This window comes from Crotalus tigris, unplaced genomic scaffold, assembly GCF_016545835.1.
Source record: "Crotalus tigris isolate CLP2741 ecotype Arizona unplaced genomic scaffold, ASM1654583v1 scf7180000017765.3138416, whole genome shotgun sequence".
Taxonomy (NCBI): Eukaryota; Metazoa; Chordata; class Lepidosauria; order Squamata; family Viperidae; genus Crotalus; species Crotalus tigris.
The window spans coordinates 1,861,629-1,879,594 of NW_024096620.1; the positions used below are offsets into that span (position 1 = coordinate 1,861,629).

Genomic DNA, 17,966 nt, shown 5'->3' on the forward strand with positions numbered 1-17,966 from the left:
AGCCACTTGTCTGAAATGATATAGGGTTTTCCGCTTGAACAGGGCTGGAAGACTAGAAGACCTCCAAGGTCTCTTCCAGCGCCTATCCTATCACATCCCATTCTTATGCTGGAGCCTGTTAATTTCATCAGTACTTTCTTTGGAAGCAAAATATAACAACACTCCCTGGGACTCATGCACTTGAGTCAGATTTTGGGGTACAAAGACATCATAGCATTAGCAGTAGCTCTTAGACTTACAGTATATACCACTACACAATGCTTTACACAGTGACTAAACGCATGCCAGAATGTTCTGTGATTAAAATCAGCCAGGGGTGTGGTAAGGACTTCTGACATTAGCCTCTAGTCCCCTGATCATCTTTGTTCATGTACATGGTAGAATTTCCACTGAAGCAAAATAGAAGTTACAAACAAACAAACAATCCACTGTCTTCTTGTCCTTTTAACATATAAAAGGAGCATCAAATTCATTTGAATACAGGTAGATTTGTTAGAGCAAAATGAATTGGCTATTAAAATATGTCACTTTTTGCACATTAACAGATTTCTCCATTCTTTACTAGATCAGACTAACGTGACCCTGTTTATGCCTTTCCTTTGATATACTCCAAGTCTCATTCCCTAGTAATATAGCCATATCTTCTGAGATATATAAAAACTAAAGTTTATCGATTTTGAAGGAAGAGACTGGAAGAAGCTGATATAGAAAATGTATATATAGCTCACAGATACGTGTTCCTGTCTATGGTCCCTTGACTCATCACACATTTTACAGAATACAATATATCTATACTCTCAATTTGTAAATACTAGCATGCATAGGAGGATGAGTCTTCTGCTTTAAATTAGAATTTAAAAGTTGTCCCTAAAAAATAAAATTACATACCTTCTTTTTCTTGTCAAAAAGATAGAATTTATTACTGAGAAAACATTCAGAGCAGATACAGTCATATTTGGCAAATTCAAGATAAAATAAGTTTTACTACACTGCAATGACTACTTTTGTACCAGAGGCCATAAAACAAATATCAGCTATTAAGGCAAAGCTCCCTAACCTTTCTGGGTTGGCGACCCAGAAGGAAAGGAAGGAGCAGGTAAATGTGTGCATGCCGTCGCATGGTGGTGGCACTAGTGCCCACATGCATGTGCAACCAGGTCATGTACACCCATAGCATGTATATGTAAAAGGAAGAAATGGCACCAGTTTTCTTATTGAATTTTTCCAGCCAGCCAAATTATGACTTTTGTGTTACAGAATTCAGAATTAATTTCTACAAAAAAGGTAATCCAAGTGACTTCTTAAAAAGAATTAAGATGCCAGCGAAGCTTTCAAGTACTTTTGTAGAGATGTTTCTAATATAGTAAATAAAAAGTACAATCTTGGAATGATGAAAAGATAAATAGCAAATGGTAGTCTTTTCACTGGAAAAACTTAGTAAAATGTATATAGTATGTACAATGTTATTTAATTTATATATTTCAGCTATCATATCTTGGATATCTCTCTCTGAAGAGTCAGTATATGAAAGCAAAAAAGCAAAAACTGTTTTTGTGCTTCTATGCTTTCATCTAACGGTTACCTTGTTTTTGAAACTCAGATTGTTAATGCTAGTTTAGATTAGAAAGCTGATTAGAAAGAATATGCCTTTTTAACATTATGCAAATATTAATCCAGATGAGTTTTTTAGTTCACTGTTTGCATCTTGATATGCTTTACAAACTTTTTTAAAAAGCAATGTGGAAAGGGTCTACTCATAAAGAGAACATATAAACATCCAAATGTGCTGTGTGGTTTTGATGATATATTTTATAAACCCCACCAAAAAGATTTATTTGGTTAAGCAAATTGCAGTTGTCACACTATATAAACCACTGACTCAACAGAGAAAAATATGAAACTGTATACCATGTTTCCCCAAAAATATGACTTACCCTAGCTTGATTTTTTGGGGGTGGGTCTTATATAAGCCCTATCCCAAAAATAAGCCCCACTTATTTGCTAAGACATAAGATGAGGTGAGCCGGGAGGAGGGGGAAACTGCCGCATTCACCCCACACCTGCTTACCATACCGCAAGGCTCTTGGTATTGCTGTTACTGTAAGGCACGAAATACCACCATCATGAGGTGAGTCCTGCTGCAATTGCCACTGCCATCCTGCTGCTATTGTTGCTGCCACAAGGTGCATTGTGCGACCACAAGGTGCATCTCACTGCTGCTGCTGCCCTGAGGCGCATCCTGCCACTATTGCCACTGCAGCGAGGCGCATCATGCTATTACAAGGTGTGTCCTGCCATTGCCGCCACAAATCCTGTGATGCACCTCATGGGGGCAGCAATGACAGAACACACCTTGCGGTGATGTGATGTGCCTTATGGTGGCAGCAACAGCAGCAGGATGCACCTCACGATGGCAGCAATAGCAGCAGGACACGCCTCATGGCAGTGGCAGCAACGGCAGCAGGACACGACAGTGGCTACTACAGCATGATGGGCCTTGTGGTGGCAGCGGCAGCTGGAGCCCTGCCACATGGTAAGCAGGTATGGGGCATGTGGGGCAACTCCTGGAAAAAAAATAAGACATCCCCCAAAATAAGACCTAATGCCTCTTTTGGAGGCAAAAAAATATAAGACTGGGTCTTATTTTTGGGGAAACATGGTAGTCTTGCTGGCTACAAAACAAGATATATCACTAAAAACTTTGGCTTCCCCTGAGAAGAGAAGAATAAGGAAATGAGGAAGAAAAGAAATAACCTATCTTGTCCTTGGAAGTACTTTGCATCAGTTAGAGAAAACCCTATCCCACAGCTTTAAATATCTTAAACTCTGAGTATGCTGGGATCCAGAATCAATTTGTGGTCCTAAAATCTCTATATCACAGTGCCTTGCCCCAGAAAAGTGCAGTAGAATAGGAATCCTGCCTTCGTAGGAGGAGAGGACTTCATTGCAATTGTGCCACTTCTATTTATGCTGCATAGCCAAGCTTTATGAAAAGGATTAAGTGTTTCCTAATGCTTGACAATACTGGAATCAGTTGTAACAAAGCTGGAAGATTATTCCAACTGTTTTGAGGCTGTAAGCTTTCAAAAACAGAGAGTTAAGCCTGCCTCCCATTGGTTCTTCTTAGCTCTAGACAACTTGAAATGAATCGACAGGTTTAAATAAAGGGCAGATCAGTTGCAGACACTTTCAGATGAACAGGACTTGTGGAGGTTATGTTCCAAACAACAAAGATGTAAATATAAAGGTTACCAAGCTGTTAAAAATAACCTTCAGGCAAACTAAATTGGTTCTCAGTCAGTAGCTATTACTTCTTGTTTTTCTTCTTTTGCTTACAGTTTTTCCATTCCTTATTTGGGGGAGGCTTTTATGCTAAGCAAACTTATATTATATTATTCCTGTCAGAGACAGATAATCTGCAGTTTTCCTTCCTTTCTTTTTTAAATGTTTTCTTGGCATTGTTCTTCCATTCTCACAAATCTGTTAGGCTGTTAGCAGAGAGAACAACATGTACCCTGCTACCAGTTACACAGACAATTCAAAAAAACATGTTTATGTGCAGCAGTGACAAAGGGTAAGTCATGGAGTGGCACCCCCACCCTCCAAGCACATAGTAGAGCTCTAAAAGTGAAAACCAAAGAACATTGCAATGAAACTCAGATTTTCATAGATGCATGTTCTGTCTGTCAGCAGGTTTATTTCTTAATCTGGGAAAAGTGAAATTATTTTACATAATTTTATTTGGCTTTATATAAAATGATAAATCTATTTTTTTTATTCTGCTAAGCATTACAAAAGCATTCAGCAATGGATGTGCATCTTCACTCTGGCATTTCCCCCACCCTATAATTTGTTAGTTACATGCACATTATCACTAGATGGTAGCAAAGAGAGAATGCTAACTCTGTAGAAGAGGAGCAGGTAGATCATGGGGGCAAAATCAAGAGAGGATAAGCCTAGAATCATCATGTAGTCCACAAATGCTTCAGGTCCACCCCCTCTTGAATTCTGTTAACTCTTATCTAGTGCCAATATAGTTTTGACCATTAGTTGACCAGATTCTTATGTATAGGCTTGAGCAATAAATCTTATGAATTTGAATTTATGTGTGATCATGATTCCTCATGCCTGAATCTGGTCAATTCACTTTAAAACTTTTCACCAGACTATATAATCCAGTTCTTGCAGATTCAGATGGATGATTCAAGGAACCACAACCAGTACTGATCCATTTTTGATGGATGTAGGGGTCTTGAAAAATAAAGGCAGAATTGTGATTTCCCCTACCTTTGAGAGAAGAGGTTTGTATCTGCCACAATAACTACACCACTGGGGAAGTTTTCAAAATGCTGCATAGAACATTAAGAGACCTCTGATGGTCTAAGATGGTAACAGACAACAAGGAGTGCATATCATGTTTTCCCAAAAGTAAGACCTACTCTGAAAATAAGCCCTAGCTTGATTTTTTGGGGTGGGCATAATATAAGCTCTACTCCAAAAATAAGCCCTAATTTTGGGGCGAGGCACACACTTAAAAATCAAGCTAGGGTGGAGGGGTGGAGCTTACTTTGGCAGCCAGGCCTCCCATGGATCAATACTTGTCTCGCCGGCCCACTGCTTCTGTGGCTGAAAGAGCACTTCATTCTACAGCTGATACTGGAGCTCCATTCTCTAACTGCGAAATGCAGGCCGGAGCTCCATTCTCAGCTGCAAAATGAAGCTGCTCCTTTGGCTACAGAAGAAGTGGGCCAGCTGGGCAGGGAAGGAGGGGAGTTGGAGGGGAGGAAGATGTAGGAAAAGAGGCCAGACCATGGGGGTGGAGTCAAGAGAGGACTCAGCCTAGAGTCTTACATGTCCACAAATTCTCCAAGTACAGATCCCCCTAGCATCAATTTAGTCTTGACCATTAGTTGACCTGATTCTTGTGTATAGGCCTAAACAATAAATCTTCTGAACTGGAACTTACTTGTGATCCTGATTCTTCATATCTGACAATTCATCCTGATTAACTAATAGTCTCCATGTAGATGTTTGCATTTGGATATGGTGGCCTTACTGGATTGCCTAGTTCCCATGTAATTTTAAGTCACAATAGATGGATCCATATAATATATTTAAAACTCAAAACAAACTGTATTACAGTTTAGGATCTAAACATAACAATCCAATGTTTTGGTTTGCCTGAGCCACACTGAGTGAAGTGGAACAGTCATGGGCCACATATAAAATATATAATAATATAAATATATATTAATAACAAACTTCCTTTATTTTTATTTTTTTATTATCTTGTGGGCCTGCATAACTAGCTGTCTAGGGTTGCATGCATCCTGCAATTTGCAGGTTGGATATGCCTGGTCTAAAGTTTTCCCATCATTGAAAAACATCATCTTTATTCCTCATCTGCTAATTTTACAGAATTTCTAAAAATTCTCACAGCCATCATATACAAATTGAATCTAGTGGTAAACCATTAATTAGAGTTTATTGAATAAACTAAATTTGACTGAGTTCATATACTCTATTAAGTCATGAAATCATAGTTTAAATCTATAATCCTTGATTTTAAAATTATCTTAAACCAAAAGCAAATTAATCTATTAATCTGTCTGTCTATATCATCTATCTATCTATCTATCTATCTATCTATCTATCTATCTATCTATCGATCAGTCTGTCTGTCTGTCTGTCTGTCTGTCCATCCGTCCGTCCGTCTGTCCGTCCGTCCATCTAAACTGGTGATTCATTTGACCCCCTCCCTCAGATTCAGCCTGATCACTTCCTATAGGGGACACTCTATTACAATGATGTTCCTCATTTTTCGATGGCCAGTTCCAGTTTGGAGAGTGCTTAGCCCACCCATTAGCCAGAGTAGGAGGCCTATAAAAGATAAACAAACAAACAAACAAAGAAGCATGCATGCATATATGTATGCATGCATTAAAAAAATAATATTCACAAACTAAATAATTCAATTACAGATAGGGAGGGCAGAGCCAGGATGGGGGACGTGGGATTTGTAATTAATCAAACAGCTCCACTGTGTGATGCTCCTCCATTTGGGCCAGAAAGTACCAGGCACAGACAGATCATTAGTTCCATATGAAAGGTCAGGAGGGTTGGGCTGATGTCACATCGGGGGGCAGTGGAGACAAAATGTTCCAGAAGGCAGGTGCATCAGCAGAGAAGTCCCTTCTCCTGGAGCCCACCCACAGTCTGCTTCTAAGTGCAATGCAAGGTGTTGGTAATCACCTTTAAAGATCTTCATAGGATGGGTCTAGAGTCTAGACCATTTGAGGGACCATCTCATCCTAGTGGGATTGGTGCATTCCACCCATGCTGGCAGAAGAGGCATGCTATTGGCCCCCCATAGCATGCCTCTTCTGCTGGCATAGATGAGATGCACCAATGAAGGCTTTAAAGGTGATTATCAACACCTTGCATTGCACCCAGAAGCAGACTGTTATCTAATGTAGCTTGTGGAGTAGTGTTGTTACATAGGCCATTCTTCAGACCCCAAGAATTGCCCATGTCGCTGGACTCTGCACCAGCTGTAGCTTATGAATGCTATTCAAAGGTAGCAAAGAATTTAACAAGTACTCTGCAATTAAACAAGATGGCTAAGTGTGAATGGCATGATTATCATGTGGGTATGTAATTGGCTCATACAATCATTCTTAGAATGTCTTCATAAATTGTTTCTTATCAGATCAGAATGAAGTGCCATAACTAATTCATTCTTGGACCCTGCATTCTTTGACATGTTTGCTAATGTCTTAAAATGAAGAAGTGGAAAGAATGGTTATTAAATAATACAAATTGGGTGAAGGAGATAGCTAATATCATGGAAGACAGAAATAATATTCCAAGAAATCTTGCTACATTAGAGATATAACAAAGTTCACAGTCTTCATTTAGGAAACAAAAACCAAATGCAGATGTGTAGAATGAGAGATGCCTGTTTGTTAGCGGCATTTGTAAAAAAAAAAAACCTGTAATAATAGTTGATTAATTGCAAACTGAATGTGAGCCAGCAATGTGATGTGACTCCAAAAGCAAAAAGAAGCCAATGAAATGTAAGTTCAGCCATAAAAACCACGTACTGTGATACATGTATTCTATGAAAGTGGTGTCATAAACTCCACAGCATAGTTGGGAAAGTTGATGTACAGCAGGGGTGTCAAACTGCTGGCCCATGGGCCAAATGCATCATGCTAAAACCACACTCACCCCATTGCTGGTAATGGGGAAAAAGTTGTGATACGTAAAGCTTACTAGCTGGCAGTTTCGCCTCTTTTGTGCTGGGCAGGCCAGGCGCTCCGGGTGGTGATGGCAGTCTAATGGACCTGTGCGAGCTGCTGGCAGCGCCGGCCCGATGTGGGGCCAAGGTGCATCGGGTATGCGAGGGGAACAGGCTCCATGCATGGCCAAGGGCAAGATCTGCGAGGGGGCTGAGATGACCAGCAGTGACCTGCTCTCCACCCACAAGCAAAAACAGATGGGATGGAATAGGCGTGCCCGGCGGTCTGCATCACATGCCTCCCCTTCCCCTACTCCACCTTCTGCTGGAGGGTTGGCCTGTTACTGGCAGTGGGCTGCAGAGCCGCAGAGTATGCCAGTTGAGGGGCTGGCAGGCTGTGGCTACTGACAGGTACCATTGACCCCCATGTGCTCACTGGCCTCTGTGTGCAGAGGCTGATGGTGTCAGGCAATAGCCACCCCGGCCCCTGCCTCACTTTGCCACGTGGCAATGGCACCCCCGTCCTGGCTCCTACCTCATCTTACCCCACAGGACAAGCCTCCTGCCCACCGCTTCACCCGCCAGAGACTCCCTGGACCTCCCCCAACCCTGCCCGGCCCCCACAGGCACCCCTCCCATGAGCAACATCGAGGTGGCCATGCCCACCCTGCCATGCCCATCCAGTCTGCTGTGACCACCACATCCATGCCCACCCAGTGCCCCCCCCCGCTGCCCCTCCGAGGACATCACAATGCTGATGCAGCCCTGGCACTTTGTGATAAATAAGTGGGTTTTGGATTGCAGTTTGGGCACTCAGTCTCTAAAAGGTTCGCTATCACTATTCTAATATATTCATCCAACATGCACCTCAGAATCAAAGCCCAAGACAGAAGAACTTCAATCTCCACATCTAAACTTTGAAGCCCACTTGTCATTATATATAGGTTTACTGGTAGATCCTTAATTATGTAGGCTACCTTCAACCATTGTATGTGGCTGAATGAATAAACTACTTTCAGGAACTGCCCATTTGTATTTATTTGTGACTGAGAAAAGCTCAGAAAATCAGACCAAGAAAATTCTTATAATACCAGAAAAGTAGGCTAAATTACCAGATGACAAAAGCATTTGCTCTTAGCATTTAAACTGCCCAGTCAAGGGTTAAGAGAGAATGATTTCCCAGGCAAGAAATGCTGATTTGCTACCTCAACACTTTCCTTTCCTTTCCTTCTTTCCCTTTCCTTTTCCCTTTTCCTTTTTTTTAACTTTGAGTCAGTTTTTACTCTGGGCAAAGTCAGTTTTCTTGGCAAGATTTTGTAAGTGGTTTGTCACTACCTTCTTTGTAGGGTTGAAAAAAGTGACTGGCCAAAGGACCCCCACCAGGACTAGTTGCTTTAACCACTACACTAAACTGGCTTTTAAAAAAAAAAAAAAAAAAAACTCAGATGTGTATGTATGTCTTCATGTCAGCATTAATTTCTGGAGACTGCTGGATGAGTCCCTGCAATTTTCTTGGCAAGATTTCTAAAGTAGCTTGCTATTACCTCCTTCCTAGATGAGAAAGAGTAACTGGCTCAAAGTTCCCCAACTGGCTTTGTGCTTAAAGCCACAAAGGAATCATTAACTGGGACTATAATTCACAGTCTTCTTCCTAGCCTGATGCTTTGATCACTATACCAAACTAGTTCTATCCTTTCCTTACCATGCTTCATTTTAAAACCACCAGTCAGACTTTCAGGTGCTCAATTGTCTTCAAAATACAGGAGAATAAGACTTTTTTTTTTAACTTCCCTGTTTTATTAAATAAAATTTTAAAAAATCATCTATTTATATGTGCATATATACAGTCCTCTCCTATGCATGGAGCTGCTGAGTGACTTTGGGCTAGTCATGCTCTGCATCTCCTAGAACAGGAAGTCAAAAAAATATCTCTCTCTCTCTCTCTCCCTCTCTCTCTCTCTCTCCCTCCCTCCCTCCCTCCCCCCACCTCTCAAAATTATTCCTCCTTCTCACAATGTCATGCTAATTTCTAGAACTGTTTCCTCACTTTCTGCACAACACACATATTATATTATATTGTGATTAGCTTCTTGCATCCCTGTTTTTCCAAAAGAATTCTCCCAACAAAGATATTTTTACCAGTATCTTTGGAAATGAATCTTTTCTACTCTTCCTTTACCATGGTAATAAATGCACTGCACTCTGACGTATATAGCTCTGTGCTGGCCAAGTATTAACCTATGGCATATTTTAAAAAGGCAGTTTGCCATGTCATAAATTTACTTCTCCCTGCCCTTCAATGAAATTTGTAGCAATTCTAATCCTTAATGTATGCAATGTAAATAAAATTGAAGTTGCTAACTGTTGTAATAAGAAAGGCTTTTTTTATACAGAAATACTTAGATATATAATTAGACTACAATGTAAGAACTAGTTCAAGAGGAATGAATCTTCCATCATAGGTTCAAGTTTTTTCTTTTCAGATTTTTTTTATTCCATCTTCATTATTTTTATAAATAACTTCATTTTTTGACAAACAGACCAGCAAAATAATGAAGGTGGAATAAAAAAAATTGTTTTGGTTTCAGTAAGGCATTTGATAAAGTAGAACAGGGCTTTTCAACCTTTTCAGAGATTGTACTACTTTTAGGATATCACAATATTCTAGTACCACCAGTCACCTAGCAGGTGGGCGTGGCCTGCTCGACGCTACTCTCTGGACACAGCTGACTCGAGACAGCTGGGTCAGAACGGAACAAGTCACACCAGCTAACTCAATGTGGGGACAACTCGGTGCCCCACAGACTCCTCACCTCCCCAAACTGCTAGCAGCCAAGCGCATGCACACACACACACACACATACACACACACAAACACACGGCATTCCAGGTTCGGGGCATCTGGGTGTCTTAGTGGATAATCACTTAAATATGAGCCAGCAGTGTGTGCCGCAGCCAAAATAAAAAAGGCCATGCTATATTAACAGAGGGATAGAATCAAGATCACATGAAGTGTTAGTATTTCTTTATAAAGCCTTGATAAGACCACACTTGGAATATTGCATCCAGTTTTGGTCACCACAATAGTAGATGTTGAGACTCTGGAAAGAGTGCAGAGAAGAACAACAAAGATGATTATGGGAGTGGAGGTTAAAACATATGAAAAACTGTTGCAAGAATTGGGTAAGTCTAGTGAAAAGAAGGACTAGGGCGACTTAATAGAAGTATTCCAATATCTCAAGGGTTGCCACAAAGAAGAGAGTCAGCCTATTTTCCAAAGAACAGAAAGCAAGACACAAAGCAATGGTTAGAAACTAATCAAGGAGAGAAACAGCCTAGAACTAAGGAGAAATTTCCTGACAGTGAGAACAATAAACCAGTGGAATGGCTTGCCTTCAAAATATGTGCACTCCATCACTGGAGGCTTTTAAAAGGAGATTGGACAGGCATTGGTCTGAGATGGTATAGGCTCCCCTGCTTGATTAGAAGACCTCCAAGTCCCTTCCAATTCTGTTATTCTGTCCAACTCAGGATGGTAAACATACCTAATATTCCTTCCTCCTCCTATTTTCCCCACAAAAACAACCTATGAGGTGACATCATTTCAGAGAGAGTGACTGGCCCAAAAGCACTAAGCTGGCTTTCTTGTATAAGACGAGGTCTCAGCTCACAGTCTCTTGGTTTATAATCTGATGCCTTAACCACTAAACCAAACTGGCTTTCATCCTGAAACTGAAATTCCAATAATTATTTATTCAAATATTTTTGTTACTGTCTTTGCTTTCTTTTTTGAGATGAAGTTTGAAACACAATACATTACAGGTAGTCCTTGAACTTACAAACATTCATTTAGTAACTATTCGAAATTACAACTGCATTAACAAAAGTGATTTATGACTGCTTTTAACACTTACAACTGATGGAGTGTCCCCATGGTCACATGATCAAAATTTAGATACCTGGCAACTGGCATGTATTTATGAGAATCTTAGTCCTGGGGGAAGTCAGATTCACTACCAGTACACCCTCCTAAACTACTTTTGTTCACGTAGTACTAATAACTAATACTAATAACTAACATAACTAATACCAAATATATATTACGTTTTAATATGATGTGTAAATCCAGTTTGAACACTTTTTAAATATATATGTGTGTGTGTGTGGAGTTTAGGTGAGACTTCAGGTCTTGGTTGGTCCCCACATCCAAGAAACTCACTACATCAGATGTTCTTTAGCTTTCTACATCTTGAAGGCAGCAAAGAAATGGGTCAATTATATCTGAGTGACTTCTTTTAATTTAAATTGACCTGATGTGCATGTGTATTGTTCTCATTTATAGAACTAGTCAAATATAGGTAGTCCTTTATTTATGACGATAATTGAGCCCAAATTTTCTATTGCTAAGCAAGACAGTTGTTAAGTGAATTTTGGCCCATTTTATGACTCCACAAATGTTAAGTGAATCATCACAGTTGTTACGTTAGTAACAGTTGTTAAATAAATCTGGCTTCCCCATTGACTTTGCTTATCAGAAGGTCACAAAAGACAACCACATGACTTTGGGACACTGCAACTATCATAAATATGAGTTAGTTGCAAAGTATCTAAATTTTGATCATGTGACCATGGGGATGTTGGAAGGGTTATATGTGCCATTTAACTTTGAATGGTCACTAAATGGACTGTTGTAAACTGAGAACTACGTGTTGCTAAATGTGACAAAAATCAAACTAGAGATTTAGACACCAACCTAAGTTTATTTTTAGAGGACAATCAGGTGGAAATGAAAGAAAAAGCAGGTAGGAAGAGGAAAAACGTGGGTTCGGATAGTTCAAATGCAGTTTGTATGAAGAAAGCAGCACTGCCTCAAGCAGCAAAGGCTGAACAACATCATTCAGCATTATTTCACTATAATCTGGATCTTCTCTGCTAAGTAGATAGATAGATAGATAGATAGATAGATAGATAGATAGATAGATAGATAGATAGATAGATAGATAGATAGATATAGATATAGATATAGATATAGATATAGATAAGCACCAAAACAGAAAGCTCAGAACTTACTTAATCTACAAAAGCAGATCCATCACTACAACTGCCAGCAGATTCTTCTTTATTAAAAAAAAAAGTGTGTTTGGACCAAGACAGTCTATATATATTAAAGCCATTATTCTGAAATGGTTTCTGAATTTTGAATGTATATACATAGGAGTGTACGTATATTCTTTTATCTCACCTTCCTTTCATTATGCAGACTGTTTTCTCTGACTTAGCTTCATTCAAGTAACTTTACCTCCCCCTGCTGTTTTGTCTGTCTAGTACACTTTTCAGAAAACATTTCAGAAAATACTAAGAAAAAGCCCTTTCTGTTATTTTAAATAATTCCTAGAGTATTCTTATTTTTGCTCTTCAAACTGAATGAGATGCAATCAGGAAATGATCTAGTGCTGCCCTCTTTTGACCAAATTCATGCTAAACTATACAGTACACAAAACAGACATATAGGCCTGAAATGTAAGCAAAAATTACTGTTTGAAAATATATTAGAGATATTGTAAATCCGTACTCTCAAGTGAAAAACATAAGGACGGTAGAACTGAATTCAGCCATTTTTATCCATTAATTTTACAACATTATCCCCTTATTTTATTTATAACATTAAGACAACTGTAACAAAGATTAATGCTCATAAAACTGGTAAACAGTGATGAATTAATTTCCTTTAAAAAACCCTCCTTAATGAATTATTGGACCTCAGGAGATCTGAGGAAGAGAGTGCAAATGACATCAAGGTGGCATGTGGGATATATGAAAAAACAGACTGATTTTTTTCATTCAAAAGAAAAAAAAAACTGCCTTTAAATAGACAAGAAACTTTGAACTTACACATTTTAAGGCAGATATATTAAACTGCCGGCCCGCGGGCTGGATGCGTCACCCCAAAACCGCACCGACCCCAGTGCCGGCAATGGGGAAAAAGTCCCAATATGTCATGCGATGTCACGTGATGTTGCAAGTTTGACATGCCTGTTTTAAGACCTGATTTGCTTACTATGTCAATTGGTTGACTTTACCTGCTAAGGCATCAGTCATGGTTTACTAAATATAATCGCAATTTTTATAAACAATCTAAGCTAAAATTAAACCACGTTGTGGTTCAGTGTTGAATTAATCAGCCATTATCAATTTCTCTACCTTTTCCAAAATACAGTATTTTTAATGGTAACATGCTGATATTTTCTTTTTTATAACATTTGTTTTAAAATTTACCGAAACATGATAAAAATTAATACAAACAAAAATAAAAAGGAAGAAAAAAAGGAGTGCAGGAAGAAAAGAAAACAGGAAAAGAATAAATATATAAAAAATAGTACAGCCAAGTACAAGTACAATTTCAGTAGCTAATTACCCTCTCTGATGTTACAACAAAAAACCCTCCTTCTGTCATAGCTCACCTCTTATCTATAAGCAAATTTTAAATCCATATCATTTAGTCCTAATCAGAAAAAATCCATTAAGAGTGACCAAAAAGAACATATATATTTTAACCTTATCAAATAAACCAGCTTTATTTTCATTTCCTTTACTTTTAACACACTTCCTTTACTTTTCGTGGTTCTGTTATGTTGCTACAATAGCCAGATTCAAGTATCAGGTGTGATCGTACTTTATGTAAGCCCATGGTTTAACCTTGGTTTATTGAATAAGTCACAATTGATATGGTTCACATATAGCATGTTATTTATAAAGAGGAACGGATTAATGCTGACTAAGATTTGAAGAGCTTAGCTTCAGGATTCTTCAGCCATGGAGGCAAACTGTCTCTCAATCTAATGACCTCCCAGAGTGCCTATAAAGAAACTAAAGTGAGCTCTCTATATGCTACTTTGACTCCTAAATTAAAAGAGAGAAATACATTGAATAATTAAATAGGTAAAGTGACATTTAAATACATCATAGTTGAGATTAACCATATTTTGGGGCCTAGCTACAATAGTACACTAAATGAAGTGAGCACTGAGTAGATGGAGACACACATAGAGAAGCATAGAAAAAGATGTTCACTGTAATCGAAACAATTATATTTGATTAAATATTTCTGCCAGCTTTTGAATTGTAGTGATTTATGAGTTCTAAACCATTCTCCTTTCCTCTCTTTTATCCACTTTTAAAGAAATGGATAAATGTTGCCAGGGATGTGAGGTGGTGGTGGTTGTAGCAATATCTTCAAAAAAAGGGGAAAAATGGATCCAGGAAATTACAGACCTATCAACCTGACCTCAATATTTGGGAAGATTCTGGAAAAGATAATCAAACAATGAATCAGCGAACACCTAGAGGCAAACAAAGTTGTTACCAAAAGCCAACATAGGTTTGTCAAAAACAGATCATGCCAGACAAATTTTATTGCATTCTTTGACCAAGTGACAAAATTAGTGAACCAAAGGAATGCTGTGGATATAATTTACTTGGACTTCAGTAAGGCATTTGATAAAGTAGACCACAACCTACTACTTAGTAAGATAGAAAAATGTGGGTTAGACAGCATCACCATCAGATGGATTTGTAGTTGGCTGACCATACTCAGCGTGTGGTCCTCAATGGAACTGCATCTACATAGAGGGAAGTGTGTAGTGGGGTGCCCCAGGGCTCTGTTTTGGGTCCAGTGCTCTTCAACATTTTCATCAATTATTTGGATGAGGGGATAGATGGGAAATTCATCAAATTTGCAGATGACACCAAGCTGGCAGGAATAGCCAATACTCCAGAAGATAGGCTTAAGATACAGAAGGATCTTGACAGACCTGAACATTGGGCTCTATCTGACAAAATAAAATAATTCAGTGGTGAAAAAGTAAGGTTTTACGTTTAGGCAAGAAAAACCAAATGCACAGGTATAGTATAGGTCAGGGGTCTTCAAACATGGCACTTTTATGACTTGTGGATTTCAACTCCCAGAATTCCTCAGCCAGGCTGGCTGAGGGATTCTGGGAGTTGAAGTCCACAAGTCATTAAAGGACCATATTTGAAGACCCCAGGTATAGGTGGTACCTTGCTCGATAGTAGCAACTGTGAGAGGCAATCACTTAAATATGAGCCAGCAGTGTGCTGCAGCTGCCAAAAAAAACAACACAGTGCTAGGCTGCATTAACAGAGGGATAGAATCAAGATCACGTGAAGTGTTAATACCACTTTACAATGCCTTGGTAAGGCCACACTTGAAATACTGCATCCAGTTTTGGTCAACACGATGTAACAAAGATGTTGAGACTCTAGAAAGAGTACAGAGAAGAGCAGGGTACTGGAGGCTAAAACATATAAAGATCGGTTGCTGGAATTGGGTATGTCTAGTTTAACGAAGAGAAGGATGAGGGGTAACATGATAGTGTTCCAATATCTCAGGGGTCAAGCTATTCTCCAAAGTGCCTGAAGACAAGACAAGAAGCAACTGATGGAAACTAACCAAAGAGAGAAGCAACCTAGAACTAAGGAGAAATTTCCTGACAAGTTAGAACAATTAATCAGTGGAACAACCTGCGTCCAGAAGCGGTGAATGGATAGCCATTTGTCTGAAATGGTATAGGGTTTCCTGCCTGAGCAGGGGGTTGGACTAGATGACCTCCAATGTCCCTTCCAACTTTGTTGTTTTTGTTGTTGTTGTTAATTGCATGGATGCAACCAAAAACAAAATCAGCAGAACCTTATGTAATTTTGACTGTATCAGAAAAATGTTATCAATGCGGGTTAGCAGCAGGTGCAACAGTCAAGTCCTATAACATATCTCTTATACGTCCAAGCTCTTTGCTCCCAAGAAATAGGAAAATCTGGAATGCATACTGTTGTGTCCTGAGCCTCCAAAAGCAGGCTCGGGATGTTGCATTGGTCCCAGGCATTCCAAAAGCTGCCCTGGACCAGACAGAGTGGCGCCAGCCTTGCACGCATGCGCAAGGCGTGAAAATGCTCTATTCTAGTGGAGGATGTTGTCCGGGTTTCTGTCCATATAAAAAGGCCTGTGTGCCTTTTCTTGTTGTTCAGGTGTTGTTAGAAGAATAAAGAGCTGTTAACATGGCCATGTGTCTTCATCATTTGCATGTGAACGAAGTACTTAATACTGGCGATGAAGGTGGGATCCTTTGCAAGCTGAAGAAAAAGCTTTAAGGACTTACCCAGGAAGTCCTGAAGAGGGGAAGACAGCATCTGAATCAGCGTCCCAGCCTGCCAGTATAGCGTCGCTGGAGGGTGAGCTCGGCTAAAGGACCCTTTCCTCCAAAGCAGTTGCAGAGGAGCGAGTGGTGAAGGTCATAATAGTAAGATGGCAAAGATTGGCCGTTTGTCTGATTTTGATGTCTCACACCCAGAGAAATGAAATTCCTACGTTGCAAGAGTGGAGAATTACTGCAGAGTAAATCAAATTAGAGAAGATGACTTGAAGGCTGCAACTCTTTTGTGTGTCTGTGGACAGGAAACTTTTGAAATCGCTGAGAATCTGGTGGCCCCTGCACCTCTGGAGTCAGTAACATATTCTAACTTGAAGAAAACGTTAAAGGAACACTTCCAGCCAAAGTTATCTGTTATTGCTTGGAGGCACGCATTCGAGCAGAGAGACCAGAGGCCGGGTGAATCTGCTGCAGATTTTATTGCAGCCTTAAGGCAAGCAGCCAGACCTTGTGAGTTCAAGGATCTGGAAGAGAGGCTGCGAGATCGCTTCATATGCGATTTAAGGAACAGAGACTTACAACAGAAGATTTTTGCAAAAGAAGATGTCTCTTTCCAAGACGCGCTATGAGAGGTGACAGCTGAGGAAGCAGCAGGCAGGGCTGTGAAGACCTTACAGCTCACCAAGAATCCTCCAGACACAGCCACCGTCCATCAAAAGGACGCTTGAGAAGGAACGGAAGTGGATCCCAAAGAAGAGGTGGATAGGCTTCAACAGCCAGCTGAAAGGAGGCAGAAGGAACGTCCGGACAAGGCCTCAGTATCTCTTCAATGATTTGGGTGCAGAGGATGCCACAAGCGAGCTGACTGCAGGTTCCGCTCCGCCATTTGCAGAGCGTGTGGCAAGCAAGGCCACATCGCATCCATTTGTTTGGGTTGCCAGAAGGTCCAACCTCGTGAAGAATTGCATCTGAAAGGTACCAGGGTCCCCAGCCAACATAGGGTGGGTTTCTGCGCATCACGCAGGTGTATTTTGAGGACAGGGACACATAAGCCCCTTAAGAAGAAACTGTCCATTAGCGTAAGGTTGCAAAGGGTTCCCTTATCAATGGAGTTGGACAATGGGGCCGCTCTCTCCATTATTTCTATTAACACATTCAAAAGGATATGCAGCAGCAGGTTTTCAGAATTCTATGGTGTGTGTTAAGGGGGAGGCATAAGGATTGGTGGTTGTTGGGGGTGAATATACGAGTCTTATTGGACTCGATTGGTTCGAGCTCTGGGAATCCAGGTAACTGGCTGCACCATTTGCAAATGTTAAGCCTTGCAGAAGTCTGCAAGGAGTTTGCAGATGTGTTTAGTTCAGAGCTAGGATCATACAAGGGCCTCCAATTTCGCTACAGTTAGACCCAACCATCATGCCCATCAGGGTTAAGCCTAGGAGGGTACCTTTTGCCTTCAAAGCCAAGATTGATGCTGAGCTGGACAAATTGCTCCAGCAGGGCATTCTAGAACCTGTGGATTCAGGTCCATGGGAAACCCGCATTGTAACGCCTCTAAAGGC

At 40.1% G+C, this 17,966-nt stretch overlaps 1 protein-coding gene across 1 annotated transcript in view; it reads right to left on the reverse strand.

Moving 5' to 3' along the window:
• The window catches only part of ASB4 (ankyrin repeat and SOCS box containing 4), an 82,871-nt gene that overhangs the window by 46,389 nt on the left and 18,516 nt on the right, over positions 1–17,966 (reverse strand). The gene's annotated exons all lie outside the window — the stretch shown is intronic.